Source organism: Gavia stellata, chromosome 22 (assembly GCF_030936135.1).
Source record: "Gavia stellata isolate bGavSte3 chromosome 22, bGavSte3.hap2, whole genome shotgun sequence".
NCBI classification, from domain to species: Eukaryota; Metazoa; Chordata; class Aves; order Gaviiformes; family Gaviidae; genus Gavia; species Gavia stellata.
Window position 1 is genome coordinate 5,820,464 of NC_082615.1, and position 14,585 is coordinate 5,835,048.

Consider the following 14,585-nt stretch of genomic DNA (forward strand, 5'->3'; position numbering starts at 1 on the left):
GCGCGGCCTTGCTTCCCTCCGCTCGCCTTGGCGGGGTGGGGGCACTATTACCTCCCCACAGGCAGACATCGAGGCCTCGCCGCACCCCTATAGACAGCCGCGGCGGCGCGCAGGAGTGCCCCGCTCTCCCTCCCGCTGCCCCCGCGCCCCTCGGGGCCGCCGTGCCCGCGGATGGCTGCTGATAGCGGTCCACCCTACTCACCACCTGCGGCCCGGCCGCCATGTCGGCCCGGCGGGAGCGTGGAGAGCCAGAGGGGGGGGCTGCGCACGCGCCCGCCAAGCCTCGCGAGAGGCGCGGGGGCTGATGGGAAGCGTAGTCCCGCCCCTCAGCGGCCCTCACCGCTGGCCCGGCCCTGCCCCGCCGCCCGTACGGCCGGAGGCACCGCCCGAGGCACCGTGCTCTCGGGGCTGGCCCCATCGCTGGCCCGGCCCTGTCCTGCTGCCCCCCGTATGGCCGGAGGCACCCTGCCCTCGGGGCTGGCCCCCGGGGCCGTGAGGGTGGGCCTGGGCCTGGCGTGTGGCAGCGGGTGCCTGTGTGGCGGAGGTGGGGGTGGTTGGGCCCCTCCGAGAGGAGCCATGAGGAGGGCAGGTTCCCTCGCTCCATCCTGTGGAGATGCTGAATAACAGAAAGAAAGAAGCGTGTGTAACTCATCACTAGAGCGAGGCTTGACTCTTCCAGAGGCTGCTTCTGCGGCTGTTGCCTCGCCTGAGGGCTCGGCAGCCGATGCAGGGAAGCCATGGGGGTGGATGGGGTCAGCCGCGGCGATACGGGCTTGTGAGCCCGGAGCTGGGCCTGGGCTCCGCATGCAGAGCTTTTGCACTCTCACGCTGCTCGTTAATTGCGTTTATTCATTCTTCATGTGCTCTGTTTACTAGGGAGACGCGCATGATTGTACTTAGCACGCTAAATGCTTCAAAAGGCTGAACAAGCATTAGCTTATGTAGGAAGGGGCACACGTCAAAAAGAGTAATCAGCTGGGGATTGGGGATTAGTCAGAGATTAGTTAGTAAATGTATGTGCTGTGCTTTGAATATGTGATGCTTCCAGTATGTACTATGATTGTCCTTCACTGTTAAAAACTGCCATGAAATCTGTAGGATCCTGTTTAGCTTATGAACAATAACGAAGTGTAAACAGAACCAGGGAGAGGAAAAATAAGAATAGCTAATACCCACTTTCGTGCCCCAAAGCTTTATCCACCCTTGTGGTGAAAAGCTCCAGTGACTGGAAATGGAAAGCAGACAAGCCTGAGTCTGAAAGCAGAGAAGTCTGAGTACAGATGAAAGCCCCGTATTTAACCAGCGTCACCCCTGAAATGTCAGAGAAGTGGGGGATTCACAGTCCCTTGGGGTGTTTGAATTGACGATGTGCTTGTGGAAAGTTGCCTGGTTCTCCACAGCGATAGGAAGAGTAAGCATCCTACGTTGGCATTGTACGGCATGGCCAACTCATCTGCTGTCTGACCTGGTGGCCTGGACTGCCGAGTATGTGAAAGCAACATCTCGTGTTATCCTGAAGAGCGGAGTGCTGTGAACTGGAGGGAAGTGCTGCCAAGGAGCTCGGTGTCTCTCTGCTCCTGGATTCTGTCTGATGGCAGGGACATGGCTCCGCGCTGCTGCCCACACCGGCCGGCCTCGCACGCCGGGACGTCCCTCTCCGGGCAAGGCAGTCAAGTTCCCAGGGAAAGGCAGCATGACTTCATGTTTATTTTTAGTGCTTGGATCCTTCTGGCCTTGTTCCTATTTCAGAACCTGATTTTTTTTTTTTTTTTCCAGAGCATAGCTTTAACCCAACTCGTGAGTCTGTTGCTGTCCAGAGTGGCCTATGTTGTTTCTTAAAAGTCTCCCTTAAAAAGTCAACAGACTGTAAGAGGCACCTTTTTTTTTTTTTTTTTTTGCAGTGGTGCAAGAAAGCTGTAAAGAGATGCCAACGTGCCATTAAAAATAAGCCACTTCCAACATAAGGGGCTGACTATAAGGTCTTCCCCAGCCCTCTGTGCCTTCACAAGAAAGCCTAGCAGGCTGCCCAGGCAGCTTGGGCAGGAGCCTGGAGGCAGCAGCCTGCAGCGAGTCCCGTGCTCTGGCCTGAGGACGTGAGAGAGCTTCAGCACCCTCCTGCCCTGCAGGAGCCTGTTGCACTGGTGTTTGGCCTGGTGGGAAGGCAGATGATGACACAGAATGGCAGTAATTAACGCAGCCTTCATTGCAGTGGCCTTTACTCTGTGGAGATGTGGCTGGCAATCTGCCTGACTACTTTTAGCTTTCCAACTAAACAAATACATAATACCCTGCAACTAGAATTAGCCCTTTAAGTCCCCAAGGGACATAAGGTTTTTAAAATAAAACAAAACAATTAAATTTCCCCCCTTGTGCAGAGTTCAGATCCTGGAAGGAAAGAAGATGTAGACTCAGATGTGCTGAGGGCTTTGCCACCATCTTGATTTTTGGGTGGAAGCTGCTCAGACCATAGAGTAACTGTCTACTTGTGCCTATAAACATATGAGCTCTGCAAGGTACCAAGTAATGAACTGACTCAACAATTAAAAGCTCAGGAGAATAGCATGAGCTAAGTGCGCAGTAGATTGGCTGTAATTATTCATGGTTGCAGTGCATGGATATTGTTTCCAAGCACGTTTTAGAGGCAGAACAAAGACTTTGGATGAAGGGAGATGGTCGTCGCCTCACCCATGCCCACGCTCTCTTAAATCTCTGCAACTTTGAACCACGTTTTCTCAGCTCTTCCCTTTAGAGGGCGTCCATGTCACACATATCTTCGACGTGCAGACTTCGGGCAGGAGCTGCAGTACAAGGCAAAGCCTCCCAGAGGTCAGCAGAACGTGGTGGCTCTTCTGAAGAGTCTGTGAACCTTGGTAGGGATGCGAAGGGAGTTAGTCTTGCTTGAACAGTTCTGGTTGAACATATTCTCCTTCCTCAGGCGGTTGCAATGCTGTTCCCAAAGACAATTTGGACATCATTTTGGTAGATTTCCTGTGGCTAGTCTCCGTCGGTTACAATATTTTCTTGCTGTAGTCTTTGAAAGGACTTCTCTTTGTGTTGAGTAAGTAAGGAAAGCTACTAAAAGGGCATGGAGATCTACGTGTGAACATTTTGGGGTGGCTCTCAACTTCCCGACAGAGGATTTGGGGGGGATGACTTCTTCCAGCAAATCATATGCTACATTAAGCCCCTATCTTTCTGCTTTCTCAAGGCACTTCGGTATCTGTCCTGTAAAGCCACAGCATGACCCTCTACAAGGAAGCCTGAGTTCTGCTGTTGGGTATTTGGTTATCTCTAGAGTAGATAACAGGAGAATGGGCAGAATATGTGACAGAGAAGGGAGAGGCAGAAAGACAAACAGAAATCAATGACAGAACCTCTCCAACTTCAGCTGGGCTTTGATCCCACGCTTGAATTGAAGGACAAGGTCTCCTCCCAATTTCCCACCCATTTCCCCTCTTGGCTGCCTGTAAGTCCCGCCAGGAAGAAATGCTCCATGCTTACTGACAGCAATTTGATTTCCTCTTGATTTCCCCCTCTGCCTGTCCCAGTCCCACCCTGCAGACAGGGTTCCACAAAGTCTGGAGAAACAAAGCATCCGTTCATTCAGAGACACCCCGCTGTGGTTATCTTCTTTGACATATGGCCGGGGGAAGCAACCAGGGTATTTGAACACATTAAAAAGCGAGTCTCCCATTGCTAACTGTGGCTGGCAGGCACCAGCCCCCTGCATGGCTTGAGCGTATGAAGCATGAGGAGATGCAGAGGTGCAGGGGGTAGCTAGATTGATGCTTGTTTCTGTTATACGTGCTGTGCGCACAGCAGTGCGCAAAGAACAGTCTCCTGGGGTATGGCTGGAGATCGCTTGCTGGTATTTCAGGTGCCAGACTTCTGAGAGAAAAGATCTGTAGTGTTAAAAAGAGCCTGCCACAAGGTCCCAAATCCCGGTGTCTGCTGCTTCAAATCAGTCCCAAGCAATACTAGAAACGTTCTTTGGAGCTCAGTAGCAGACAAGCAACATCTTCCCACACAGGCCAAGGCACACTGCAAAAAAAGTCCTTCCCTTCTCCCAGCAGCAAAGCTCTTAAGCCTCCGTTTAATGTTAAATACACGCTTAGACCCATTACTCCTCAGCATGTGCTGTGTGCTTACAGAGAATTTTAGCAGGCTCAGAAATGCTCTGCTGTAACTGGGGCCTGTCTAAAGGCTGAACCTCACACACTGAATAACAAGAGTGTTGTCTTTACAGAATAGCTGTGCAACTAAGGGATGGCTTTTCTGGGAGCATGGTGGTATCTGCAGGCAGGGCTATGGTATGGATTCCTGCAGAAAAGGTTCCCATTTCTCCTCTGGATGGTGCTGAACAGCAGAAGAAATGGCAACTTCAGCCACTCAGCTGTTCCTCCCACTTCTTCCCCCTTTTCTCAACTGAGTTTTGGGCACAGTGCAAAAAAACCAGTCTTAAGGTACTGTCTTCAAGTGCAACAAGGAATGGAGCTTGAGGAGATCGTGTCAGGGGAATGGAGACAAGCTGATCGACTGACTTAATTGCTTCAGGTCTGATGTCCCAGCTAGGCAAAGTGACCATCTTGTCAAAGCTAGCCAGATTGCATTCACAGCTTCGTTCCTTGGAGGAGCCGATCAGAACAGAGAGCACACAACAAATTGTTCCGATTGCAGTGCATGCATGGATAAATCCTGGGGCCAGACATATGCACTTGTTGAACAATAGCAGTAGGAATCAAGCTTCTTCGTGGATGAATATGTTTAATTAAAATATATATCCTCAGAGCATACCCAGAGATGGAAGATACATACAGCTACAAAATGCACTCAAAGATGGTAGGAAAAACTTAACACTGTAATGCTAGTGAAACCAGGAGTAAGATTTCCATCACAGAAGGTCTTTAAGGCCAAGCTAGATAAAAAATTACTAGGTCAACTGAGAGTTGACCTTGCTTTGGACAAAGAGATGGATCCTCTCTATTTTCTGTGTCAGCCTGAGAGACTAAAGGCGTAGTAAGCAAAAAGGGAGTGAGTTGGTATAAAAATATCTAGGCAATATTAATGAGGAACTTCTCAGGTCCTCTTTTATCACAAACAGTATTTCTGTTTGCCTGGATTACTTGGCCAACCAGCTGTTGATTCAGTCAACCCAATCTGCGCTGACATATAAGCAATATTTCATCTATCAAGCTGAGATACAAGAAATATGCTAGGCATGCACGGAGCAAACAAGCATATTAGCAAGCAATTAGCATAAGCTGCACTGAGGTCAAGCAGTTGTGTCAGAGCACAATGCAAATCGCCAACATTTCTTCCTACTGAAGACTGAAAATGGAGAATTGCAAGTGCCGTATCTCTGGCTCACCTCTTGCTTCCCATCATTTATACCAGAGGAAGGAGATAAATTGTTTTGAGGTACTTTTAAGAATAGCATCTCTGCTACTTTCCTTGCTTAGTGGGAAAGAACATGTTTTAATGATGAAAGGTCACATTATTTCAGGGCCTGTTAGGTCATTTTTCTTGCCCTTATGCAGGGGAAGCAGGCCGAATGCCCAATTTGATCAAGTCCAAAGTGGTAAACTGAGGTCTCACTGGATTACAGAGGGCAGTCGGTTAAAGGCCTGCAGTTATTCCTCCTGCTGTCTGTAAGAAGATCTGTTGAGGGCAGCCTCTGGGTCACATCTCCTTGAGGGGGCCCTGCTGCACGGCATCAGACCAAGGGCCATCCAGACTAATGTCTTGTGTCCAAGAGACACCCAAAATGGATGCCTAGGAACGTGCAGGAGTGGGGTGATTACATATGATACATCTCCCAGTACCCTACCAACCACCAACCATTTGAGGGGTGCAAACTTTGAGAGCCAGATGTCAGTTCAGTGCCTTCACTAATGGGTTTTCTTTGGAATGGAGATTTCAGTAACTTTCTTTTCCATGAACGTGCCCAGTCCCCCGTGAACCTGTAAGAGCCATTCCCTCCAGTGGGGAGGATTTGCACAGGTCAGCCTGTGCTGCGAGGACCACCTTCCTTTCGTTTGTTCTGTGTCTGGCTTCTGTTAGTTTTGTTTGATGGCCCCAAGTTCTTGTACAGGAAGAGACCATGAATGGTCTTTCCTACCCACCCTGCCTGTGTGGGCAGAACGTATGGATCTACTTATCCTTCCCTTCTTTTCAGGCTCCCAAGTCTGATCTCTTCAGAATAGATCAAAGAGTGAGGGTAGCATTGTTTTAAACCACTAGTTTCCTACAGAATGTGATCTATCCACTTGCAGATGGCTTTTATGGTCTCTGAAGCCTCCCATGGATTAGCCCACGGTTGACTGTATAAACATTTTCTCTATCCCACATCCTGCTTCCACAACATGCCTCATACTCACTTCTCCATCCCTTCACTCAGTCCAAACATCCTGCAAAAACCCTCCAGTTCTCCTTGACAGCCTTCTTCACTCCTTTTCCCCCCAACCTCCCCAGCCTCTGCCAGGTTGCAAATAAAACTCAATCAGTCCAGCACAACCCCCAAATTCTTCGAGACCTGCCCAGGACAGAGAGACTCATGTGCCTTTCTGATTTAACTACCAACACATGTACTGCTGCTTTGCTGTTGACCCAATGCTTCTGCTGTTGCATAAAGGTCGGTCTGTGTTCAGCCATCTCTCCCCCTGCATATTTCAAGTGCTCTGCTTTCTCCCTTTAGCTGTCATCTCGAGCAGCCTTGCTGCTGAAGGAGGTGGGCGGGAGAACACGCACCGCAGGAGATGGCTGATCTTCCCTTGTGCTTGTGCTCGGGGATGGGAGAACTCAGCTGCGGTGGCATCCTCCTCCACCTCTCCTCGCCACGTCAAGGGGAGAAAGCCCCACCATGGCTGCCCAGCACATATGTGTGCACCAGCACCCGTGTGCGAGCTCTGGGGCTTGGGGAGTGCTGCTGGGGGGTTAAATGGGGGACTGTGTGGTGGGAGCTGGACGTACACTCCTTTACCTAGGAAACCAGGGGCTGCACTTGCTGGCACTCCTCCCGCAAACACGCAGCAGAGCCTGCAGAGATGGAGCTGCTGCGGCTCGCCGGTCTCTGGGTAACCCCCTTCCCTGGTAGCTGGTGGGGGCATGACTGAGGCTTAAGGGGGGGTCATGGGGGTTCCTTCTGCCAGACCAGCTCTGGGGCAGGCGAACTGAGGCAGAGGTAACCAGGACAGCGTGGGCAGTAACGTCTCAAACCACGGCACCTGATTTACCAGAAGTTCTGTGTGAAGTGCTGTTGACTTGGAGCAGCTGGCAAAAAAAGTTAAAACAATTGCCCCCCTTCCCAAATCATTATTTAAACAGTATAAAGGTCTCTGTAAACATTTAAAACAACAACACAATTGGGAGGGGAAGGAGGAAAGACAAACAGGTTTGCTGTACAGCTTTGCAGAAACAGATCTTAATTTTTGGCAGGATTTTATTCATCCAGAGGATCCAGCTGCCAACACGCTTTGGGAGGCTCCAAATTCATAATCGCTTCCCTAACATCTTCCTCCAAGAGGCTGCAGTTTGGCATAGGCGCCACCTTTGATGTCTGCATTTGGCCAGCACCTCGTGCCGTAGGATCCCAGTTCACGGCCAGGGCATCTATGCTAGGAGTCAGTGGCTGTGAGTGCTCCTGACGATGTTTTCTCTCCCAAACTTAAGGTTCATGGTGGTCAAAACTCAGCAGGAGCCAGGGAGCTCAAAGGAGCAAGGTGCTGCGGGCTGGCTGACTGCAGGGGTACCTTGCCTGCATGTGAGCAGGGCAGGAATTAGGAGCCCCTCTTTCTTCTGAGCACCTCTCAGGAGATGGGGGCTCCCAGTTCCCGGCCCACTGCCCCTCCTTCCTCGTCTGCCTCCGTAGCACTGCCGGCACTTGGTGCATTACAGCAGCAGAAACCCTATGTAATTCCTGTGTAAATACACAGCTGGCAACATGACTTTTACTAATTCAGCTTTTTGCTGTTGAAGAGCTGGAGCTGTATCCTGGATTGGCTCCAGGCTGAGAGGGACTTGGTCTGAAGGCCTGGGTATTGCAGGCTGTGGAGATCAGTGACTGCTCTCCAGCCTCCATGCAGATCTGACATTCTGGGTCCCAGATCCCCAACCCTGGAGCAGGACCATCATCTGTGTGGGCTCTCAGGGGAAGGGGGGCATCCTTCTCAGCATGGGGGAGACTTTGGGCTGGGAAAATGAGGGTGCATGCGTGAGGAGGACATATGAGAACAGAGTCCCTGGGGAGCAAAGGAGGACTGTACTCCGCACCAACTTGCCTGAGGTCTCAGCTGGTCACCAGCCCCCAGTCAGGGCTCGTTTCTGCCCAGTCCCACCTGCTCTGCTCCTGCCCAACCAGGGAAAGGGCTTGTGCTCCTCCCCAGTCTTGTGTTTGCCCCGGTGTCCCCCTGGCCCAATCCTGCTCAGCCCCACACCGAGCTGTAGGGTATGTATCACTTCAGCACCCATAGCTGGGTAGCTGTTCTCTGCTGTGAGATGTCTCTGGCTGGCGTGTGCAACCTGTATTGCTGTAGAAATGTGCTCTGATCTGCTATATTTGCTCTACAGCCTCTCTAATTATGTTCTGGCTTCAGCTGCTGAGTCTGACAGTGGTGCTGAGCTGTCATCAGAAGACGCTGTTTCCAGAGAAGCTTGAGTACCTGTTGGATGGTTTAAGAAGCTGACCTTGCTGCTGCTGACTTGTGTGTGGCCATACCTTTGTGCAGATACGGGAGGGAAGATGTATGCAGTGCTTCCTCCTACAGCCAGTCCCAGCCTGGCTGTTGCTGGAGTGACCTGATCTGAAGCAGAAAGACTGAGCTCAGCTGGGCTGGCTTAGCTCTTGAGCAAGGCTGCTTCTGTTGCCTGGGGCTTCATGCAGATTGGTGGGGGAAAACCATGATACTACTTTCAACCAAAGCCTGAAGAGTGATGTGAGGCCCTGGCCTGCTTATGGGCTGTCCCGCCTCCCCAAAGTCCTATTCTAGTTAAATTGGTAACTGCCCACAGACAGCACCCGGGAAAGCTGTTGCTGGGGTCTCCTTTGCTTTTCCAACCTCAGCCAGCTCCTGTGCAGAACCTACACTGAGATAAAAGGGACTGACACAGTGTGAAACCTTCCTCCTCTTCAGCAGATGGTGTTTGCGACAGTGGACTTTGCTTGTGTTGTTATAACAGAACGGCCTGGTCTAGCCAAGAAACAGAAGGAGAAGCTGCAGTCTAGTCTTGCTGAGACTAGCTTGCTATGTAAACCTGGTTTGAAGGCCTGGATCACAAATGAGCTCTTGCTTTTTCAAGGATTAGGCTTCTCTGCCATCTTCAACTTACAAACTAAAGTGCTGTCATGACTTGCCTGCAGTCAGTAGCTCTAGTCACTGCAGCATTCATGGCAATCTCCTGGGACTTTCAAGGACCGAGGATGTGATGTGTGTTGCAATGTAACCTTCATGTTACCTTTACAGAAAACCTAAATGCATCTTAACTGTTGTTAACCTGGTGTCACTGCCTGAGGCTTTAGCAGATCAGTGCTACATCTGTCCTAGCTGTGACCTCTACATGCTTCATGCCTAAAAATCTCGGAAAAACAGTGCCCCTACTTGAGTGAACCACTGAGATGGTGCAAGTTATTGGCTGGTACTGCTACTGTCTGAGCTTGTTCCAGCATATCCTGCTAAAATAATGCACTGAGAAGATGTAGCTGAACCTCCATCAAGCCCGTTGTTGACAGACTGAGACTGCTGAGCACTAACTGCAAAGGGTACTTCCAAGATAAACCTCGGTCTCAATCAGGGTGAACAAGAAAAAGCATATTGCCTTGATATTGCATGAAGTCTGCCTTCTGCATCATGTCTGAGGGTGGAACCTGGTTACCAGCAAAAACCAGGTGTCAGCTGGTATAAGCCCTCCAAGAAACTGGGTTATCAATATTTCTGACCTTATTCTATCTATTGCATTCAAGATGTGAGCAAACACAGAGCAAGTGGTGTTGCTTCAGCTGGAAGGGCCAAGAAACCATGTGCTCTGAGGCTGCTTGTGTGTCTCAGCAGGTCCCAAGCCTCCAGAAAATCTTTCCTAATTCCCTTCTGGCTATCTTTGACCACCTCCCTGTTCTCAAGTAATGCTGCTGCTCCTGAAGCATTGCTGAAGCTCTGCCTGACTGCATCAGCTACCTGAGCTGCTCTGCTCCTTACTCCTCCCAGTAACCAGAGACTCATCAGTCTTTAGCCTCCATTGAAAAACCTGCTAAGCCACAGCAATCTGAGAAGAGACCCATGGGCAGGGCAGAGAGACTGTTGCAGGCTCTGTCCCACACTTGGTTAATACCTGGGAGAGATATTAACCTTCATGGGAAAAGGGGTTATGTACATCTGTCAGCTCTGCTATTCAAGTATGCAGTGATCCTGCGAACATAGGCACCTCCACCTGAAATCTGAGAACCAGCTCAGCCCATGCAACCCCCGTGTGCATTGCTCCTTGCTAGTCTGACTTCAATAGCACCAGGCTTTCTCACAGTTCGTGGGGACAAACTTCACTTAGCCCTGACAAGCCTCAAAAGCTCTTTCACAGCAAACCATGTGTGAACTCACCGTGTCCCATATCGGCACCATCTATCTGCCTCTATCCTGCCCGGTTACAGTAGGCACAACAGGCCTGGACAGGTAGGAGAACACTGGGCACAGATGGACTTGGATGCTGGGGCTGGGGGGGTTCAGCCAGAGTGCACTCTTTCCCACAGCACTCTGCCTTCAGCTGAAGGAGAGATCTCTCTTTAGCTCTTCTTTCACTCAAAGCTTTCAAAGTGGTACTGTATGGATGCTATCATGATGTTCATTAGTCTCTGAGCCCCCTCATGCTGCAAAAATCCCTGGAGGGGATGGGCTGGAGTGGGATGGGTTTTGCTGCAGCTGAGCTCTGGTGGTTTTTTCCCTGGGGTTTCAAAAATTTTCGTTCCACCCATGAGAAGTGCCAGGCGTCAGGGGAAGATTTGTTTCTTGGCAGCTGTTCCCATTTTGCTCTAGAAAACAGATGCTGTGCTAGGAATGCACCGTGACTAAAATTCCTCTGGGCTGCTCAGGTCAAATAGCAAATAGCAGCAATAGGGGAAACGGGGGGCAGGAGAGCAGTGCTGCTCAGCAGAGAGCAAGCAGGAGGACAGAGCCCTTTCCTTTCCTTTCATCCTCCCCTGAGCCAAAAAGCAGGAGCTGAGCAGTTTGAGGGAAAGGAGGAAGCTGGGGGTTAGCAGGCTGCCTGTCTCCCACCCCTGGCAGCCATGTGGCACAGGCATGCACACTTGGCTCTGCCTGTACCTGCTCTGGGGAGCTCTGGCATTGTCAGCCTCGTTGCTTTTGCGGTGGTGTCTGATCTCCTTGGAGAACAGACCACGCTCTCTCCATTTGTTTTGCAGAGGGCTCAGGGAAGCTTTCAGGATCAGAGGTTTAAGCAAGGGGTGTGATGAGCGGTGACAGTTTGGGAAAAACACAAGCAGCAAAAGGTTTTAATACTGTCAGAGAACATGACAGGCAAGTTCACAGCCCCTGCAGGCCTTTGGCTTCTTGTTTTCTTTTGCCAAACGGGGAAGGCAATCCTGTGCGGTGACAGAGTCACAGGCGGTGACCCTGTGGCAGGCAGGGCAGTGCTAGAGATGCTGAGAGCAAAGCAGAAAGCCTAGGCAGGGGCTGGGGGCGGGGGGGGGGGAGATGGCCTGTGGGGTCTAGGGAGGCTGGGCACCTCTTTTTTTGGGAGGATGCTGTGAGGCATTGGGAAACTCAGCTCCTCCAATGTTTTCAGCTCTGTCTACTGCACCCTGGATGCTGAAGTTGCTCTCAGGACATCTTCTCCTGCTGCTCAGGAGCTGCCAGGGCTGATAGGACCTCTGGGGCTGGAGAGCGGCGGGTGAGAGGTGCAAGCAGCCCAAAGTCTGCTCCCCTGCCCTTCACAGCTGAAGGTGCTGGGACTGAGGATCGGGCCATGCCTGCCCAGTGAGCCCTGGGTGGGGTGGTGGCCGCAGCCTGGACGCAGCCGTAATGCTCCAGCCCCTCGACACCGCTGCAAAATGGGTTGCCCCGTCAAAACAGACCTTGCCTTGTTCCCGGACTAAAAGAAGGGGTTGTGTGATAAAAAACTGCAGCTGGTCTCTCTAATCTCCCACCAGTGTCTGCATTAACTGTCAAGACAGTGACTTCCTTGATGCTGGGCAATTTTTTTCTGTGCACGCATCCAGCTAATCAATTAAGTTTCTCAGCAGTTTCCTCCAGCATTCAGGCTTGGACGGTGGAAGGAATTTGTTATTCTAGGCACTGTTGGAGAGGCATGAACTGTACTAAAAGCAAATTGGTTGCGCTTTCCAAGCACTGACACTCTTCACTCACAGCTTGGCTTTCTGGTCCTCCTCCCTCAACCTCCTTCCTGCTCTCCTGAGCCCCTCAGGGTGCAGCCCTGGTCCGACCAGCTCAGACAGAGCTGGCCTGAGGCACATCTGCTTAGCACTGCACTGCACCCTGCTATGGTGGGGCTGGGTGCAGGGGATGCTCCATGTCCCAGCCAGAGGCATGGATGTTTGCCTTGGGGTAGCGTCTTCATACAGCAGGTCAGTTTGGCTGTACAAGGGCTTAATGCTGCTGGATTGCCTCTCACCTGCTTTCCCAGCTGCAGCTGGTGCAAGCTGGCAAGGCTGGGTACCACGCTGCAGTCATGGTGACATGCCAGGGCAGGTTGGTTTGTCCCTTAGCTTAGCCCTCTGCTAAAAAAATATTCTCTCTTGATGCTTTTCTTCCTTTTCCCATCTTGTTTTCCTCCTTCTTCGTTGTTGTTCCTTGCCCTGCCCAGGCGTGGTCCTCCGCATATGGGAGGGAGACGCTATGTGATGTATTCACATCCGTCCCAGTAACCTTGGGCTTTGTGGAGCTGAGCACTGGGCTGAGAAACAGAAGTGGAAGGATCCGGCAGGGTGGGTGGAGGCACCAAGAAATATGGGGTATTTGGGGTGATCTCGGGAAGATTTATAGATGGTTGAGAGGAACTGCATCTCCTGCCAGCCCGGCTACAGCCTGGCTCTCTGCTAGTGGGAATGGGGATGTTTTTTGTGTGTGTTTAGCAATGCAATGGCTTAAGCACGAGAGCAGCAAGATTGCCGGAGTCAGGAGGGCCGCAGAGGTTTGCTAGGAGCTCAGCCAGTTGTGTAGAACTCCTTACTCCCCACACTTTGGCCTGTCAGGATACACGCATGCATCCTCCTAGGCCAAGGAAAACTTGGCTGGAGCAGAGCAGAGCTGCTGTTGTGCTGTTGGCCGGGTGGCTGGCGGGTAGGGATGGCCACAGCTTGAATCCCGCCTGGCCCGGAGGTGGACAAGGTCTTTTCCATCAGATGCTGCCTGGCAGCCTCGGTGATGCCTGCTCAAAGGCTTCCCTGTGGGCTTGTTGCCCCAACATGTCATCCTGCTTAGAAGTCTCAGCAGAGAGTTTAAGGAGGAACTGGGTGGAGAAAATGGCCCATGCTTTCAGAGGGTTATCTTTATCAGCAAGAGGATTTCAGCCACCTCTAGTCCTGTTCTCTATAGCAAGATAACCTGGTGCTAATGGCATTGCTTCTGTAGGATAAATCCCATAGATGTTCTGCTCAGGAAGTAATTTGATGAACCAGGAAAGAGAACTCAGGATGCTTGCTACCAGTCTTCTTTCCAAGCCATTACACAATACTACTCTGGGGTTAACAAACTAAAAACATCTGGGAATAATCAAAGCTATTTAGGCTCTGGGAAAGCACGGCTGGAGAAAGTTTGAAGGAAGCAACTTGAAAGCTCAGCATTGTTAAAAACAGTCTGGAAGCCCTGAAAATTAAAACTAGGGTAACATCTACAAAGAGTGAGGAAGTATCAAGAGAAGGGTCTAATATCCTCTGAGGAACAGAGAGGAGCCAGAATGAATTGCAATGCTTGAGCCTCTACTAAGCTATAGGGAATTAAAAATTGCTTTGGAACAAACAGATCTGTCTTTCCTGTGGTTTCCACTGGCAAGGGCGCAGAGGGAAAGACCAGGGGTCTGTCTTAAAAACAGCCTAGGGAGTGGAAGTATGATTTAATGACAGATAATCGCAATCCTCCAAAAGCCTGATAATGCCGATGCAGAGCCTGCAGCAAGCGGTACCTGCCAGGGCTGGCTCAGCGAGGATGCAGGGCACGCAGCAGAGGTTCAGGGCCAAATTGCATCCCTGGCAGGGTGCCACCAGCCAGAATACAGCTGTGGCAGGGAGGAATGTAACCCACAGGCTTTGCTTTCCAAGCGGCAGGCTGCGTGCTTGGGCTGGCCGATGGCATCGCCACGGGAAGGGGAATGGGATGGATCGTGGCTCCTGAGCCATGTTCCCCATGGAGGGTGACAGCGCCTTGCTGCGTCCCGCTGTGGGGAGCACGCTCAGGCCTCCTCTGGGGCGACAGCTCAAATGACCATGGGATCGTCCTCTGAGCCTGGTGGATAACCCAGGGCTGGCAGCTGGGAACACTTTGTGGGGGTGTCTGGCTGGCAGCGGGGACCGTGGCGCTCTGCGTGCTTGCTGAGCTACCTGTGCAGGAGGCTGGGGGGCTGCTTCCCTG